General features: G+C 41.9%; 1 long non-coding RNA gene across 3 annotated transcripts in view; it reads left to right on the top strand.

Moving 5' to 3' along the window:
* Window positions 1–18852, top strand: part of LOC309370427 — a 107769-nt gene that overhangs the window by 49462 nt on the left and 39455 nt on the right. The window contains exon 1 of one of the 3 annotated variants that reach the window (XR_014168555.1): window positions 7236–7678. The exons of the other annotated variants lie outside the window; for them this stretch is intronic. This is a non-coding gene — a long non-coding RNA (uncharacterized lncRNA). Of the gene's footprint in view, window positions 1–7235; window positions 7679–18852 lie in introns of those variants that run through there. 3 annotated transcript variants of the gene reach the window in all.

Below are 18852 nucleotides of genomic sequence, written 5' to 3'. Positions count from 1 at the left end.
TTTCCGGACATGTCCTCATTTTCCATAATGAGAGTCATCATAGAGATCCATAGTTAAAAGTAGAAGTCAGCAAATGTGTCCTCTTTTTTTGCTCTTCAAAATATAGCAACCCTAAATTAGAATGATAATAGCTGTTCATTTGTTTTACAAGGGCCAACATTAGTTAAGAAATCAAGTGTGTATTAGTGATCTTATTCTGGAAATAATATAGAAATGTCAGAAATATGGCAAATGTTAGCATTTACTGGTGAGATGTTAAGAGATACTAAGTCAGGACAGTATGACTAATCAGAAGGCAGAATTGAACAATAACCAAGAATACAGAACCTTGCCAGAGCTTGGGAAGACCTTGTTGCTAGAGCAAGCCTCAGCTGGAACATACCATACATCTTCCTGTCTAGAAGGACCCTAGAAGGACAGTCAGCCTGGGTGAGCAGAGTCAATCCAAAAGGTTCATATGTGAAAAGGCTGTTGGCTGAAGTACTGTGAATCACCCCAAGGGACAGTCACATACCAATCCAGCAGTTTCTTATAGACCCTTATGGAAATGTACACACCCCACTTCCTGACTGCACTCAACTTTATGGCCCACTTCAGTCTTCTAGAAACAGCAGGGAGTGGCAAAGAATAGAACAGGATGCACCATTCTCTGTAATTTGAGCACTACACCAGTCTCTCTTTCTACATGGCCAGCATGTTGTGATCCACATGTGCCAAGCTGGGTGAGGACAGAGAAAGCTAGCTTATTTAACTTTTAGAAGAGAAAAAGCTCACTGAACTCTTTCCTTAAATATAGGAGTGCCCATGAAAGAATGAGTCACAACCCAGTTTTCTGATATTTGTCATACTATATTGGCAAGATACACGCTACTATTGTAATTTTAAAACTTTAATAAAATCTAATATAATGTTCTATTTACATTAAATTTAGCTATAGAAGGAAGATGACAAAATGTTAGGGAGAGATCTGTGGAGAATAGGGTGATCAGATGCAAAATATAAGTCATAATAATAATAATAATAATAATAATAATAATAATAATAATAATTTATTATTTGTACCCTGCCCATCTGGCTGGGTTTCCCCAGCCACTCTGGGCAGCTTCCACAAAGACCAAAAATACACTAAAATGTCACACATTAAAAAGTTCCCTGAACAGGGCTGCCTTAAGATGTCTTCTGAATGTCAGATAGTTGTTTATCTCTTTGACATCTGATGAGAGAGCGTTCCACAGGGCGGGTGCCACTACCGAGAAGGCCCTCTGCCTGGTTCCCTGTAGCTTTGCTTCTCGCAATGAGGGAACCGCCAGAAGGCCCTCAGCGCTGGACCTCAGCGTTCGGGCAGAATGATGGGGGTGGGGAAGCTCCTTCAGGTATACTGGGCCGAGGCCATTTAGGGTTTTAAAGGTCAACACCAACACTTTGAATTGTGCTCGGAAACGTACTGGGAGCCAATGTAGGTCTTTCAAGACCGGTGTTATGTGGTCTTGGCGGCCGCCCCCAGTCACCAGTTTAGCTGCTGCATTCTGGATTAGTTGTAATTTCTGGGTCACCTTGAAAAGTAGCAACCATCTGAATTTGTGTTTGTCCACTTGGTACAAGAAGATAACTGCGCTTAACCCTCTATCATTTCACATTTCAGTAATTGCAGCTTCCAGATTCTGGTTGGCTTTGCAGAATATGGCAGATCATGCTCTTCCTGGCATGAGAACTTCACATTATCACAGCCCAATATGTTAGTTCTTTACATTATGTGTCCTCCTTGAATGTAAAATATAAATGACACTCTTCTCATAAAAGCAAAATTTCTAGGTATGGGATGGCAAAGCAATTTTCCTTCTGTTCATTTTGGAGATGTAAGTTTAATACCTTGATGGGCTCACATTGCCTTTACAGTAAAGCTGTTTGTTTCTGCTGAAATATAAATATTTTAAAGATAATGGGTGCCCGACTTCAACTTAAATAGCTGTTGATGGTAAATCGCTCAAGCAGGTCTCCCTAGAGGATGAGAATTGCTGATGTTTGCATATACCGTATACTCATGCAAACACATGCAAAATAAACATAATGAATGGGTGGAATTCAATGCCACTCATTATTATGAACTTGTTGTCTGTGCAAGCATCTCAGTCTTGCCAGATGGAACAATCCCCCCTCTTTCCCCACCATATGCTGTTTTGGGAGTTCTTCAGACCTGCCCAGAGCCAAATTCAGGGCTTGTAGAGGTGAGGGTGGGGGTTCCCCATAGCAAAAGGAGAAGTCCTTGTTCAAGGCTTCCGCTGAAGGGGATCCTTGGTGAGTCCTGTCCAATATTCTCCCCACAGCTCTAGTGGTGCTAACCAATCTTGAGCAAAATGCTTTGCCTGCATAAACCAGTAAGACCTCTGTATAACATGTTCACATTTCAAACAAACCCAAGATTACCTAAGATGAAAGAACGTTCAATTGCCTTTTTTATTAGATGCAAAAAACACTTACGAAAATGGGCTTGTACTTGCGTTGTTGATTCCTGCTCATTTACAGTATTGTGATTCATGTGATAATTGCCAAATGGAAAAGTAACCATAAGGTAATTTTGCAGTAACTTTGAGCCACAATTTTTGGACAACAGCAGCTTTTGAGTGAGCTACACACTTGATGAGACAAGCACTCAACCATGCCCCGGAAAATGATTTCCACTGTGTGTGAAAGCGCTCTTACCATGTGCGTATAAATTGTGCTTTGCGTCTTTTAGATTTCACAAACAAGGTGACCCAAAACTGCAGTGCCAAAAATGAGAGGCCCTTCTAAAAACACTCTGCTGAGTGACTAAAAAAAGAGTTTAAAAGTAACATTCAATTGCCTAATAAAATAGTGACATTATCAGAAGAGTATTTCCAGGGGATTTGCACAAAGAATTAATTTTGCCCATTTTCCGGAATGTGTGTGCTCCTTTGATAGGTCTGGCTAAGCTATAGTGAAAGGTCAATGGGTAGTCTAATAAATGAGGTCAAGACGGCTGCATGGCAGTCAGGATGCAGTAGTTTATTATTTCCCAGGAGATGGGGGTGGACCCTCATCTTCAATACAGTTGTCAGAATGGAGTATTTATTAGCCATTGTAGCTGAGGGAGACATGAACATTTATGTAAGTAGATTGATTGCTAGACTTGTAGCCAAGGCTCAGTGTAGATGGCAATTATTTTCTTCTCACTCATTCTACAACAGCCCAGCAAGGTAGATTGCTAACATTTCACTGTTGCACACAGAGAGCTCATGGACAGGGATATCAATAAGCATCAACTAAGACGGAATGGCAAATCTTGACCTCAGACTTCCAGCTCTCTCCCATCCCTTGAATTCTCACACACAACACATACCCTTTCTCAAGAGAAGTTTGATAAGATGGAGGCAGGTGGGAGGTATGGCCAATTCCATTTGGATTCCTCCTGCCATGCCTGAGGAGCAGCTGGATGGTACGTGTGCAGTCAGATGTGAAGAACAATCAAACAAGTGTCTGTTTTTTTGGAGAAAGAAATAGGGAGGGAGACAGAATGCAGCTGCTCTGTATTGACTAACTGGGCACAACAAAAAGAGCCAGACAAAAATGCAACAATCCAAGGATATTGTTGATTATAATTTCTTCTTTTTTCAAAGTATTCATAGCTATAGTTCCCCAACAAAATTTGGGTAACAACTCTTCCTCAAATAGCTTATATACCTCATTTTGTGTGTCCACAGACACTCACACCTCCTAGGAAGGTGGGTATATTTCCTGTATTCCTCACTATTTTGGACATAGCCCCTTGTGTGGCCACAGAACATAGAGAGCAGCAGTAAAGTGCCAGTGCCGTGTGTTGGTTGGTGGCCATGGGAACTAGTGAGGCAGAAGACCAATGAGCCCAAACAGTAGGTGAAGCCAGAGTCAATAAAGGCAGAGCCAACACATTCTAGTTTTGCCTCCATCCTCTTCCCTGCTAAGTTCTACAAGGGCAACACTCAGACTAAGGAGGATGAAGCTGACAGCCAGTGCCACCCTCTGGAATGGTTGTAAGTAGGAAGGTAGGCAGGTGGCAGCTGGCAGCTGGCTGAAGGTTGATTGAGGTTGGGGGGCAACACCCCATTTGTCCTAATGGACCAGCCTGAACAGGATTACACAAACTGTAAAGTATGCAACACCCTGACTGCCAGGAGCTCTCCACTCTCTCTCTCACACACACCAGTATCCCTGATTTTCTGGCTCTGGACCTGTTGCTAAGTGAATCTTCCAGGCTTGAATGCCATTTTTAGGGTGTTCAGTCACAATTAGGAGGAAGGAATGGGCAGGCCTATAGACTACAATAACAGAAAATGCTTAGAACACTACCTTCACAAATGCTGCCTATTGTAACGCAACATGTTTCATTAAATGAAACAACAAACGCATTCTTAGTTGCAAATGGAAAATCCATCAGACAATAACTTGAATTCTGGCCAGTAACTTACAGGCATAATACTTCCTCTTGTTCTGTTTGCAGCTGAATGGACAATAGCAATTGCCTGGCGATTTCAATTAGCTGAGCTGCTCAGCAGTTTTTATTAAAGATCACCTGAACGCCTCAGTGTACTCCGCTGTGCCATGGCCTTGCATGATATAACGTATGTGGTGGGTCTGCAGGCTGATGGATGTTCTGGATAAAACCAGAAGGAGACTGACATAAATCCCAGGCCCACCGGAGTCTAGCTTAATTGGACAGACTCAAGAATACTGAATAAAATATATCTGGTAATTTGAGAGTCGCTGGATTTAAAACAAACATTGCCATATTATGGGATAGAGAAGAGACCAATGCGACCTACACATCATCATATCATTTTACTTCACTGTAATGAATCTGGATAAAATTCCTACATCCTCATTAGTTACAATTACTAGAATGAATTAGAATCCCAAGAGCATGCACTGGAAGGATAGGAATCAATCCACCCTTTTACCTTGTTCAACCACCCCAATCTTGTAAAACAGGATGGTGAAATTGTTAACTAATCCACATTAAAAAATCCTGAATGTATGTCCCTATCCTGTGTAATTGGGGGGTTTTGCATACTTTTTTGTAGAGCAGTGTACAGCTTGCTGCTTGTATTCTCTCAAAGGAGAATTCAGGGATGCTGCATTTTCCTGGCATTCAAATCATAGTATATCACACTGATAAAATAAGCCTCAGTTGTGTTTGTTGTTAAGTGTTGAAAGCTATAGGCTTTTGTTTGCAATAGTGGTCGTTATAGTTAATGAGCCACAGATAGTGCAACTCAGCAGTAAATGCCACTGAGTGCAATGGGACATATGCTCAGGTATCTGTGCGTAGGATTGCAGAACTTGCCCCATGCTTTTGCAATTTTGTGCACTTTTATAAAGTTTTTAGTTAATTTTGCATTGTTTAATTTATATTATATTATATTATATTTAAATTATATTATGTCTACTGAACTCTAATGCCTCTTCATTCATAGGAACATGGGAAGCTGCCTTCTATCGAGTCAGACCATTGGTCCATTTAGCTCAGTATTGTCTCTACACCAGGAATGAGGGACCCATAACCCTCCAGATATTGTTGGTTTTCAACTCCCATTAGCCTGATGAGAGTTATAGTCCAACAACATCTGGAAGGTCACAGGTCACACCCTTTAGCTGCACTGACTGGCAGAGATTTTCCACTCCCCCTGCCTGAGTCTCCCCCCGTATCTCCCTGGAAATGGTAGAGACTGTGCCCCTTTCTGTAGATGATGTATTCATTCATTCATTCACTCACTTATTTTATAAAATTTGTACCCTACACAGTCCTTCCCTACTGCCGTCTTTCGAAGTAGAAAAGTGGCAAACACCAGCTCATCTCTTTCTACAATTGAATTTAGTCCTTCAAAAAATCCTGGAACTAAAAAATCTTAAAAGCCAGAAGAACAGGCCTTTTCTGCGGTGGCTCCCCATTTGTGGAATGCCCTTCTCAGGGAGGCTCACCTGGTGCTTTCATTACAAAGAAGCTGCCTTACCTGCCAGCTCTCAGGCAATATATGGTATCTCTGTCCCCCTTCATCAAATCACTCAGTGTGTCTTGGGAGTCATAGAATCATAGAATTGTAGTGTTGGAAGGGACCCCGAGTCATCTAGTCTAACCCCCTGCAATGCAGGAATATCAGCTAAAGCATCCATGACAGATGGCCATCCAATCTCTGCTTAGTAACCTCCAGTGATGGAGAGTCCATGACCACTGTTCCACTGTTGAACTGCTCTTACTATCAGAAAGTTCTTTCTGATGTTTAGTTGGAATCTCCGTTCTTGTAACCTGAAGCCATTGGTTTGAGTCCTACCCTTCATAGCAGGAGACAACCAGTCCATTTTCAGTCTCTTGAATGGCTTAGCTGGAAGTGGGCACCCTCATATGCATCTAATGAACAATCACTGTCTTGCTAGGTCCTGCCCCTGTGTCAGGAGGAGAATAATCACAGCCATACTTCAACAATTCCTTACCTCCCTAGTTTAAAAACTTTTTTGCAGTAGCAGAACCCTACACTTTAAACAAAGCTTTGCTGGCATCCTTGCAGCAAATTATTTTTAAACATTTTTTTTAAAGGGAGAGAGATTGATTATTGGTAGAGGAAGCAAGGGAGAGCCAGCCAGAGCAGCAACTTTTAAAAGCAGCAACTTTGAGACTTTGAAAAACTTTGCTGCTGATCTCCTGATCTCCTCTGACGGGAGAAGCCTTTGTTTGTCATCCTTAAGGCTTTGGCTCTTATCAGAGAGAGTTCTTATCTCTCCATCAGCATTAAAGGAGCAGCATATTTAACTCTTGCTGACAGGCTGCAGCTCAAAGGAAGGTGCTAAGGGGCAGAAGAGGGATTCCCATGACAAGTACTTAGCCCACTAGCAGTGCCGCGCGGGCAGGGTGCCGCTGCTTATCTTGCTTCACACGACTCACATCTCTACTAGTGACCGAGGAGGGGGATGGGCGAGGCAGCGAGGAGCTGCTGTGTCTGCATTGCACTAAGGTGCCCACTCCCGTGCCCTTTCCCGTCTTGGTAACCTGTAGCAACACGCGGTGTTGGGAAGCTAGGAAAGCAAAGGAGCGGGAGGGAGGCCCAGGACCGCCGCTTGAATACTGCATTTAATTCCCATGAGCGCAGCTCAATGGAAATCATATATTGTGCATGCTTGCCTACCATATACTATTACATTTCTTTCTTTCTTTCTTTGGGGAATGCCCCTTAGCAGAACTCTGAACAAAATTTGAGAAAAGCTACGTTTCGTCACAGAGAAATTCTACCTACTGTACCGTTTGGACTGAACATGTATCTAGATAGTATAACTGCACCCCATCAGCGTGTCTGGAGGTCTTCAGAACACAGCCGTGTAGCACACAGAAAGGGCCAGCCTCATCAGTGCCTCCAGCCAATTGAATTGCAGCATTTTCTAACAGGGCGATTCTAATTAACTCCCCCAACCAACCCAGCTGCAGTACTTTTCTTCGACTTTGTTAGGGTTAGAGCGGCCATTTTCTAGAGAGGAGGTTGCATGTCTCTGGGTGGGGAGCCGACTGCAAATATATGTATGTTATGGCCTTGCTGGCAGAATATTTGTTTGCATATGTGTGAGAAAAAATAGAAGGGACCTGGAGAAGCTGGAGTGAACTGGAGCCCAGCATCAGGGGAGAAAATCACCTCAGTGGGTAAGTTTTTTTTTATTTATTTTTCCTCAAACAAAGCTACAAAAGTGGAAAGGGAGCTAACTGTGGGGGGGGGGTGCTTAGCAGGATTAATATGTCCAGGCATTTAAAAAAAAAAAACACTTGCTTTCCCCTTGATAAGCCTTTATTGGCTGGTTACACAACAGCACCAAGAGGCATTATTTGAGTTCAAGGACACATTTTAGCCAGGCAGAAACACTTAGGAGGCAAAGGAGGGCCAGTGAGAAGTGTGGCCTGAGGGGAGCAGGTGGCCTGGGGAAATTTCTGAGGGCCAGATTAGAGTGGCCTTGGGGGCCACATCCCCCCCCAACTGAGGTTCCCACCACTGCACTTGACCAGCTGTCCCTCAGCATAATATTCTGAGTATACCCTTTGTCACTATTCACCAGTAACTTCTAGGAAGGCAATTGAGCTCTGTGCTGGTCTCGGTACACTGATCAGAACATTGTAAAAGGAATCATATAGAACTAGCTGCAGAATTTTCTTAATTTCTACACAACCTTCCAGGGAGGAAATAAAGTAGAACCTTTTTCATTTCCAGCGTGCTTCTGTTTGGGGACAAACTAACAGGAATCTCAGGATCACTTCTCAAGACTTAATTTTGTACTTGGGTATAATACATGTGCGTATAGGATTGGTAAGTTACAGTTAGGTGCTGTGTTGGTCTGCTGTAGTCTAAACAAAAGAAAAAAAAATCCTTCAAGTAGTAGCACCTTAGAGACCAACTAAGTTTGTTATTGGTATGAGCTTTCATGTGCATGCACACTTCTTCAGATACACTGAAACAGAAGTCACCAGACCCTTATATACGTATAGTGAGAAGGAGGGGTATTACTCAGAAGGGTGGTGGGAATGGGTGATTGGCTGATAGTTGTGGTAAACCTGTTGATGCCTGTTAGACTGTAATTGGTCTTACATGAAAAAGCAAGGGATGAGATGGCTAAAAATAGCTTTATCATGTATAATGATATAAGAATCCAATGTCTCTATTCAGACCAGGTCTCTCCATGGTTTTAAGTTCAATAATAAGTTGCAATTCAGCAACTTCTCTTTCCAGTTTATTTCTGAAATTCTTTTGTAATATGACAGCTACTCTGAGATCTTGTATAGAATGTCCTGGGAGATTGAAGTGTTCTCCTACTGGTTTCTCTGTCTTGTAATCCTGATGTCAGATTTATGCCCATTTATCCTTTGGCGTAGGGTTTGACCTGTTTGTCCAATATAGAGAGCTGAAGGGCACTGTTGGCATTTGATGGCATACACAATGTTAGAAGATGATCAATTAAATAGTCCTGAGATGGTATGTTTGATGTTGTTGGGGCCAGTAATGGTGTTGTCTGGGTGTTTTTGGCAGCAAAGTTGGCATCTGGGTTTATTGCAGGCTGGCACCAGTGTCCATGTTAAGTCTGGTTGCTGTATTATTGTGGGTGAGGAGTTGTTTAAGATTGGATGGCTGTCTGTAGGCAATGAAAGGTCTTCCTCCCAGAGCTTGAGAAAGAGAACTGTCATTGTCTAGGAGAGGTTGTACAGGTGAAACTTGAAAAATTAGAATATTGTGGAAAAGTTCATTTATTTCAGTAATTCAACTTAAAAGGTGAAACTAATATATGAGATAGACTCATGGCATGCAAAGCGAGATATGTCAAGCCTTTATTTCTTACAATTGTGATGTTTATGGTGTACAGCTGATGAAAACCCCAAATTAACAATCTCAGAAAATTAGAATATTAAATGAAATCAGCAGAACAAGGACTGCAAATAGAGCAATATTGGACCTCTGAGAAGTAGAAGCATGCACATGTACTCAGTACTTGGTTTGAGCCCCTTTTGCATCAGTTACTGCCTCAATGTGGCGTGGCATGGATGCTATCAGCTTGTGGCACTGCTGAGGTGTTATAGAAGACCAGGAAGCTTCAATAGCAGCCTTCAGCTCTTCTACATTGCTCGGTCTCGTGTCTCTCATCTTTCTCTTGGCAATGCCCCATAGATTATCTATGGGGTTCAGGTCAAGCAAGTTTGCTGGCCAATCAAGCACAGTAATCCCATGGGCATTGAACCAGGTTTTGGTACTTTTGGCACTGTGGGCAGGTGACAAAGTCCTGCTGGAAAATGAAATCAGCATCCCCATAAAGCTCGTCTGCGGAAGGAAGCATGAAGTGCTCCAAAATCTCTTGGTAGATGGCTGCGTTGACCCTGGACTTAATGAAGCACAGTGGACCAACACCAGCTGATGACATGGCTCCCCAAATCAACACAGACAGTGGAAACTTCACATTGGACTTCAAGCATCTGGCATTGTGTGCCTCCCCATTCTTCCTCCAGACTCTGGGTCCTTCGTTTCCAAGTGAGATGCAAAAGCTGCTCTCATGAGAAAAGAGATTTGGGGAGCCACAATATTCCACAATATTCTAATTTTCTGAGTTTCACCTGTAGATCTCTGATGATGCGTTGAACTGTTTTAACTTGGGAGCTGTATGTTGATTACTAGTGGTCTGTTATTTTCTTTTTTGGGTCTGTCTTGCAGCAAGTTCTCTCTGGGTACCAGTCTGGCTCTGTTGATCTGTTATTAAACTTCATCAGGTGGATATTTTAGTTCTAAAAAGTTTTGCAGTAGATCTCTTAGGTGAGAGTCTCTGTCTGAAGAGTTGGAACAGATGCGGGTGTAACGTAGGGCCTGGCTATATACAATGGATTATTTCGGATGTTTGGGATGGTAGCTAGAAGCATGTACTGTAGATATGTTTGTTGGTCAGTTGGTTCACAGAATAAGGTGGTGTCTATACGCCCATACACTATTTTTATAGTAGTGTCCGATTACGATATCTTTATTGTCATTGTCCCTTGCAGAACAATGAAATCGAAAATTTCCATGGATGCTACGGGCCTGATATGCAAAAAATAAAAATAAAAATAGCTGATGAGTGCTGCAGTGTTATGCTATAAGGAATAAAGCCCCTTTATCACAATGTCTCTCTCCCCCCCCCCCTTGATATAGTTACGCCATGAATAGTTTTGTGGGCATAATTCCTGCATTTTAGACTGCTGTTAAGGGCACAGGGGTGGGATCAGTAGGAAAAAAGTGGCTCTATCTACTTTCACAATGCCCTGCCTGCTGTCCCACTATGCCTGGGAGGGGCGGCGGCAGACCCGCTGCTACTGAGTAATTCCCTGCTGTTTTGTGAACAGATGTTAAAGTTTTACTTTACATGTCCACCCTTCTATGATTAAGAAACAAAAACAAAAATAGCAGTGATATGTAGCAAATCAACAAAGCCATTCTCCATCATCCCTTTTGTTGGACATCCTACTGCTGTTGCTGGGGTTTAGCACTAATGGGAGAAATAATGGTGGTTTAAGGTGCCATTTATAGTAATAATATAGTAGATCGCACAGAAATGTTAAAGAAAAATATTGAATAAAGATAAAATCGGGACTAAAGTAAAGAATAAATATTCACCTTATGAGGCACTAAATAAAAATGGGATAAATTGAAATTCTGCTTTGCAGATTATCTGGAAATCTGTAAATATTTAACTATAAATGTTTTTTATAACAACATAAATATCACAATCACTTAAGATTGCAAATGCTTTTCCCTTTAAAGAAGCTTTGTTGAGGCAAATGCAACAACGTGTGCTCATGACTCACACATAAATCCCACAATAGCTGCATAAAAATAAATTATACAGTCAATCATAAATTATACCGTAGTACCTCGACTTATGTTCACCTCTGGTTACGTATACGGGATACGTATGAGGCAAACCTGGAAGTATTTTTCCGGGTTTTGCCATGTGCACATGCGCAGAAGCGCTCTACCGCCATGCATGCATGCACAGAAGTGGTCCCTCTGTTTGTGGAAACCTCAGGATCCGACTGGAGCTCCGGAACAGATCCAGTCCACAACTGGAGCTACCACTGTATAATTCTTAGTATTTGTAAATGTGAAAGAAATATATCCACAGTAAATACCGTATTTTTCCATGTATAAGACTAGATTTCCCCCCTGAAAACTAATGTCAAAAATTAGGGGGTGTCTTATACACGGATATATCTCCCCCCATTTTCTTAAATCTGAATCCCCCAAAATAGGGGTTGTCTTATACATGGGGTCATCTTATAGACGGAAAAATACAGTATATTCACTCTGCAGTGGAGAGAGGGAAAGTGAAAGTGAAAGTGCTTCCTTTGTCCTGCATTGATGCTTTGGAACCTTACATTTTTTTAAAAAAGCCATTTCATGTGTGATTTTCTGGTGAAAACGAAAGGTAAAATATAAATGCAAGTCAAATAGTATGGGAATTCTTTTTAAAAAATCTGTTGTATGTTTCATGCTAATGTAATTTCACGAAAGTATAAATTTCAAATTTCAGTATAGGAGGGACTAGTGTATAGGAGTATTCATGTATCTTATCATTTTATTTCAGAATTAAAAATAGATTGACAGTTGTTTCCTTCCCCATTTCTTGTGCTAGCTTAGTCAATTTTGTACTAATGATGAAATTCTCTTCATCAAGTTTTTACCCTGTTCAGGCAAGTACATGACACTAATTCAATATGTCCTATAATAAATTATTCTACTGATCTGCCTGCAGAGGCAGCTGGTGAGGTGGTTCTCTTACAGGGTTCACCCTATAAGTCAGTGGTCATGTGTGTATGATCTTAACAGTGCTTAGTTTATATTTCCGTTGCTATTTTCTTAACGTTAATATGCTTCTATAGATTATAAATTCTGTATTGATTTGTTAATCGTATAATATGACTTGTTTTAATTTTGTTCTTTGGTTTATTTTTTTAGTTGTTGCTTTGTTAACAGTGTTTTATAGATTTTAACTCACTGATGATTTGTTATTCTGTATGATTAATTTTTTTATTTGTGATGTTCTATTATGTTCTATCATATCATTGTTATTTATTGTTTGTAAGCTTCTTTGGGATTCATTTGAATAACAAGTGGCATAGAAATATAATAAATCAAATTACTCGTAAGGATACTATAATTGAGTTTAGGGTTAAACAAACTTGGGGGGGTCCTATTCCAATCTCATGATTTGTATTGCTGTTAGTTGGGCTTCTCTAGAAAAGAGGACTGCTTAAACGATCAAGCCTTGGAGCAGCCACACTGGGCTGGCCGGTCCATCCTGAGATGTGCTTCTCCTTCTCCCACTCCCTCCCTTCGCCTCCATTGCAGGGCCAGGCAGTCCTGAGGGAGGAGCCAGGAAGCTTGTTCTGAGGTGCCCTGCTTCAACTGCCAGCCAGCCAGTGCTGCTTCCCCTTTTCTCTGGGGTGCGCTTAGAGCATCTGATGGCCATTGCCCCCACCCACTTCTTCACCCAGCTTGGCTCCCAATGGCTGGCCGTAGTGGGTCCCCCCCGGCTCCCCTGCGGCTGCTTTGGCAGCACTGTTGGTCCTTCCTCCTCTGGCTCTAGGACTCTTGCAGGGACCCGACCCTGCTGTGGACACCCAGTCTGTGTTCCCTTGGGACACCTCTGTTCCAGGTAAAGTTAGGTGGGAAGGTGCGTGGGTGGGGGCTTTTAAAGCTGGCAATTATTAAAAGTGCCATGGAGATTCAAAACACAGGAGTGTGAGGAAGAGCATTGAAGAGTATCAACATGTGGAGACAGCAGGGTTTCAAGACACGTGTCAAGCCTTGCCTGTGTGTGTGTGTGTGTGTGTGTGTGTGTGTGTGTGTGTGTAGGTGTAGGAGCATGGCGGGGATACATGTGAAGTAACTCCCTGGAAGGGATATATTGGCATTTCAGGAGTCAGATATCTGGGTTAAGGGGTGGGTTGGGAAGGATAAGGGAACATATGAATGGGTGGGCCTGATGGATGTTGGGAGTGATATTGGGGTGGTAAGTAGGTAAAGAGTGTACCTTAAACGCGTTTTGGCAGAAGAAAAAGTCGGAATGGACTTGGGGGTTAGGTGGCCTGTGATCTGTGCATGCGTCTACACGGAGAGGCAGACTGTATTTGGCAGTAACATCCCAGAGTTAGGATGACTGATGAGTAGAGAAGTTGAAGCAATATCAGATAGTGCCTGCTGAGAAGGAAAGCTACTTGGGGATTGTGGGAGGGAAGCAACTGTGAAACTTGCTTCTATGAGGAGTGGCCAAAATCTGGGCTTAGCATTCCAGAACACCCCCCCCCCTTCTAAACCCAACATGTTTTGGTTAAGTTCTAATTATCACAGTGGTGCTTAAAATCTAAACAAATTCTGGAGTGGAGTCATTGAGGGACATTGAAGTATTGGGTTGTGACTCTTAAAGTGGTTTTCTCTGAATGGAGGTGGGAAATGTTTGTGGGGCAAACTGAGGGTTTCTCAATGAAATCCTATGTGTGTCTTTGTTGGGTGCGATTTAGAATTTCAGCCTGTGAAAGTCTTGTGATTGTTCTGTGCTGCTGGGGGCTTGGATTGTGGAGATGTGGAAAGCCTAAATCCAAATGCTGGTTTTTGTTCTCTAAGCACCAGATAACACAAGTAGCTATGAAGGCAGTGCTTGCATCTGTTGATTACCAGAACTTTATGTAAAGAGCCACATGGGCTAAATAAGTGCCCCTCCAGCTTTTTTAAGCAGCAAAGCAGAAGCGCCTACTGGTATTTATTGTATTTACATTCACCTTATTCTCGAATGAGTACCTGGTTCACCCCTTCCTCAATTAATCCTATAATGACTCTGTGAGGTAAGTTAAGAGGCTTTGACTGGCCCAAGGTCACACAGTGAAATTCATGACTGAGTGGGAATTTGAACCCTGATCTCCCAGGTCCTAGTCAAACACTCTAACCACTATACCACACTGGCTTCCTAGAGTACTTCTGCTATGGGGAAGCTATATAATTTAAGTAGGTAAATAAATAAATACGGGGAAACATGTTATAATAATAATAATTTTAATAATAATTTTAATATTTATACCCCACCCATCTGTCTGGGTTTCCCCAGCTACTCTGGGCATCTCCCAACAGAATATTAAAAACACGATAAAATGTCAAACATTAAAAACCTCCCTAAACAGGACTGCCTTCAGATGTCTTCTAAAAGTCAGATAGTTCTTAATTTCCTTGACATCTGATGGGAGGGCGTTCCACAACGTGGGTGCCACTACCAAGAAGGCCCTCTGCCTGGTTCCCTATAACCTCACTTCTTGTAGTGAGGGAACCACCAAAAAGCCCTTGGAGCTGGACCTCGGTGTCTGGGCTGAACGATGGGGGTGGAGACGCTTTTTCTGGTATACTGTCACTTAAAAAAGGATCTGAAATACATCCCTTGAAGCTTGAATTTGCTTTATTTTGGATTGTTTTATTTGATGTTTTAATGTGTTGTAAACTGCTTTGAGATTTTTTATTTAAAATATAAAGCAGTATAGAAATGAAATGAAAATAATAATAATAATTTATTTAAAAAAAAACCTTGGGGTGGTGGTGGTGCCTAGACATTCTGTTGTGACGACCACAACCTAGGTTTAAGGTACCATTGGTGATTAGTTTATATATCTAAGTTTCTAACACTGCACCCCAATCTCCGTCCAGTGATGTGAGATTCCAGGGGTATCAGACAAGCTTCCAAGGGTCTGTGCTCCCTTTTGGGACAGTGAGGCACAGCAGAGACTGTGGTGTTTTTGTGATATATGGTTTATTTACACATATATACAACCTGAAGCTAGATGAAGGGATTGCAGAGTATTCACAGCCCGAACGGGTCTGGGCTTCTTCTTAGGCGCAGCATTGGATTCAAAGAACAGCAAAAAGCTGTGTTTCCTTTGTTCCAGCCTGCCACAGCCAGCCCACTTTGTATTCTACCCCCACTTTCTCTGCCACCTTTGGTCTCTGCCCACCAACACACAGCTGGAGGAGGGGCCCCTCCCTCCTGATCTTCGCTCTCTTGCTGGTTTCCTTGATGAGCTATTATTCTGCTTTGTTCCTAAATTACTTAACTCTCAGCTAGCCCTGTCAGATATGTCTGGCTTGTTAGCATAAGCTAAACCCAAGAATTTCTGTGTTTGACACAGTTTAAACAAATCTTGATTAATTCTAACTTTTACTAATTCTAGGATTTATGGATGTCTTGCACCCACAAAGCTCTGGCATCCCAGCACATAGCATTATGTTCAGCCTGTGTAAATAAACCTTATGTCATAGAAGCTTCATCATTCTCTGGTGACCGTAATTTCAAGGAAGTCAATTCCAAGGGATAGACAGGGACCCACTCCAAGATGGAGTTTGTGCATAAGAATATGCTTTTCCTTCTCCAGCACTGTGGTAGTTGAACAGTGGTGGGTGGCAAATGCTGGCATTCAACTGCCTTACTGGCCTTCACTGCATATCTGGCTGTTCAGTATTGCCAGGACAGTGTTAATATGTTGCGAAGATGTACTGGAATGTCTGCTGATAAATCACAACATAAGCTGGTATCAACCAGTACAAGAAGTCTTAAGATGGGGCTGTAACTCAAACTCAAATGAGTGGCACTAATGTTGCAAATATATGTTTAACGGGCTTGAGTCCTTTGTAGGAATAAAGTGTAGTATGTATTTTGAGATCAAACTAATGTCAATGCCAGTGGTCAGTATATTGATGCTGCTATAGAAAAGTCGGAGCCATTCCTCTCTCTGTCATAAATCCTAGCCAAAACCTTCATCAGATCTGATGCTGTGGCATATTTCTTGTTGACTTCAGTGGGTGAGATATGCATCATATAAACACAAAGGGATGGTTCATTTGATACAGAAAGCTAGCAAAGTTAGAACAGACTAAAATAGTCTCTCCCCCCCACCCCCATTTCAAAGAGCAGCTACTGTAAATAGGTGCTAGCATTTTACAGAAGGATAGTGTAGAATATAGGCCAGAAACTGACTGACTGATTAGCTGAGATGGATGAGAAGGCCATTCAGCATACTAATGAAAATAAACTAAATTTGGAGATTGCTGTAACACATTTGGATGGTGTCCTAAAACAAAGCAGTTTCTGTCAGCTATTAGAGAAGATGGGCTGATGCAGCAAGAAAGCCATTATATCAAAACTTTGATTTGCCATCAGCTATTTTTAATTAGCTGTGTAATGTGGAGACTGTCTGTCAATGAGAAACAAGTAAAGTTTGAAGTCCAACCCACATTTACTTATGCTTTGTAGCAAACACTTCACTGTCAGCATAAGAACATAAGAAAACCTGATGCATCAGACCAGTGGCTCATCTAGGAAGGCATTTTGTTCTCATAATGGCCAACCAGATGCCTATCCAACCTCTGCTTAAAAACCTTCAGTGATGGAGAGACCACCACCTCCTAAGGGAGTCTGTTCTGCTATCGAACAGCTCTTGCTGTCAGAAAGTTCTTCCTGATATTTAGTCAGAATCTCTTTTCTTATAACCTGAATCGATAGTTTCAAGTCCTACCCTCCAGAGCAGGAGAAAACAACCTTTCTTCATCTTCCATGGGACAGCCCTTCAGATATTTGAAGATGCCTATCATATCTCCTCTCAGTCTCCTCTTTTCCAGACTAAATATGCCCAACCCCCTCAACTGTTCCTAATAAGGCTTGGTTTCCAGACTCTTGATCAACTTGGTTGTCCTCCTCGGCGTATGTTCCATCTTGTCAATATCCTTCTTAGACTGTAGCTCCCAGAACTGGACACAGTACTCCAGGTGGGATCTGACTAAGGCAGAATAGAGCAGTACAATGTCTTCCCTTGATCTGGACACTATACTTCTGTTGATGCAGCCTAGAATGGCATTAGCTTTTTTTGCTGCTGCATCACACTGTTGACTCATGTTAAACTTGTGGTATTCTAAGACCCCTAGATTCTTTTCACGTGTACTACTGGCAATCCAGGTGTCTCTCCATCTTAATATTTGTGCAGTTGGTTCTTCCTGCCTAAGTGTAGAACCTTACATTTATCCCTATTCATTCATTCATTCATTAATTTTGTTTTGGTTGTCCAATCTGCTAAGGTCATCTTGAATTCTGATTCTGTCTTCTTCGGCACTAGCTACCCCACTAAGTTTGCTGTCATCTGCAAATTTTATGAGCAATCCCCTCAATTCTTTCATCCGCATCATTTATAAAAATGTCGAACAACAAAGGACCCAGGACACAACCCTGTGGAAGCTCACTTGTCACTTTCCCCCAGGATGACGAGGACCATTAATGAGTACTGGGTTGGGTTGGGTCAGTCGACCAACACCAAATCCACCTAACAGTTACCCAATCCAGACTACAATTTACCAGCTTCTCAACAAGAAAGAATATCATGGGGGGCTTTATCAAAAGCCTTACTGAATGAGTGAAGATCATACAATAGAATGTGAATAAGAATACTGATGTGAAAATGTGGCGAGCTTAAGGGTGGGAAAATGAGAAACTACAAGAAACCAAAGTTGACAGATATGCCCAGCCTTAAACCAAGGGTGGAGTACTTCTGGCCCTTTAGCTGGAAATAGTTCACAGCTGAATTTCACCTGGGCTTTTCAGTTCCCTTCCTGCTCAGCAGGCAGCAGCTGAGAGGAGAAAGTTATTTGGTGTTATGCAGTCTGTGTAGCTGCAATTCTTTTCTCTGCAAGATAATCCGCTGCAGGAAGATCAAAGTAGAGGGGGAAATACTCTGGATGAAATCCTTGCAAACATGGTTAGCGTGTTGGATTGGAGAAAACAGGTTAAAATCCTCACATAACCCAAACCCCATTGGCTTAATAGGTTGTTAGTCCTCCTAATCAATCTAGTGTATTGGTAGAAGAGAGCCTTTCATGAGTAATTCTGTCCACATTTTTTTTTAAAAAAAGTTCAGATGTAAATGCTTGTCAAACCAATTATGAGACCAACACAGGAAGTCCCACCATTTATTGCTGATTTTAATTGTCAGCTATATAAAAATTGCTTACTATCTTGAAGTGTTGATAGCAACACTATCATTCTTTTAAAATTAAACACGAGGCCCTGCTATCGTCTTTTATATTCTGCATTCATTGATGGGGCATTATACCTGATCCCACTTCCGATAGTGTTTCCACCTGCAACAGTTTTGGCACACATACTGTTTTATTTTATTTTTTGGACAGTGCGTGTCCAATAGCTGCTTGCTATCCAAACCTTTCCATTCCACAAATATTCTGGGTATGCTTTTTGTTCTGCTTTTTTGGTACTGTAGTACAATAGTGCCCC

Source organism: Podarcis melisellensis (assembly GCF_964234715.1).
Source record: "Podarcis melisellensis genome assembly, chromosome: 5".
NCBI classification, from domain to species: Eukaryota; Metazoa; Chordata; class Lepidosauria; order Squamata; family Lacertidae; genus Podarcis; species Podarcis melisellensis.
The sequence above is the reverse complement of the archived record's forward strand: the minus strand, read 5'-3'. Positions and strand labels throughout refer to the sequence as shown.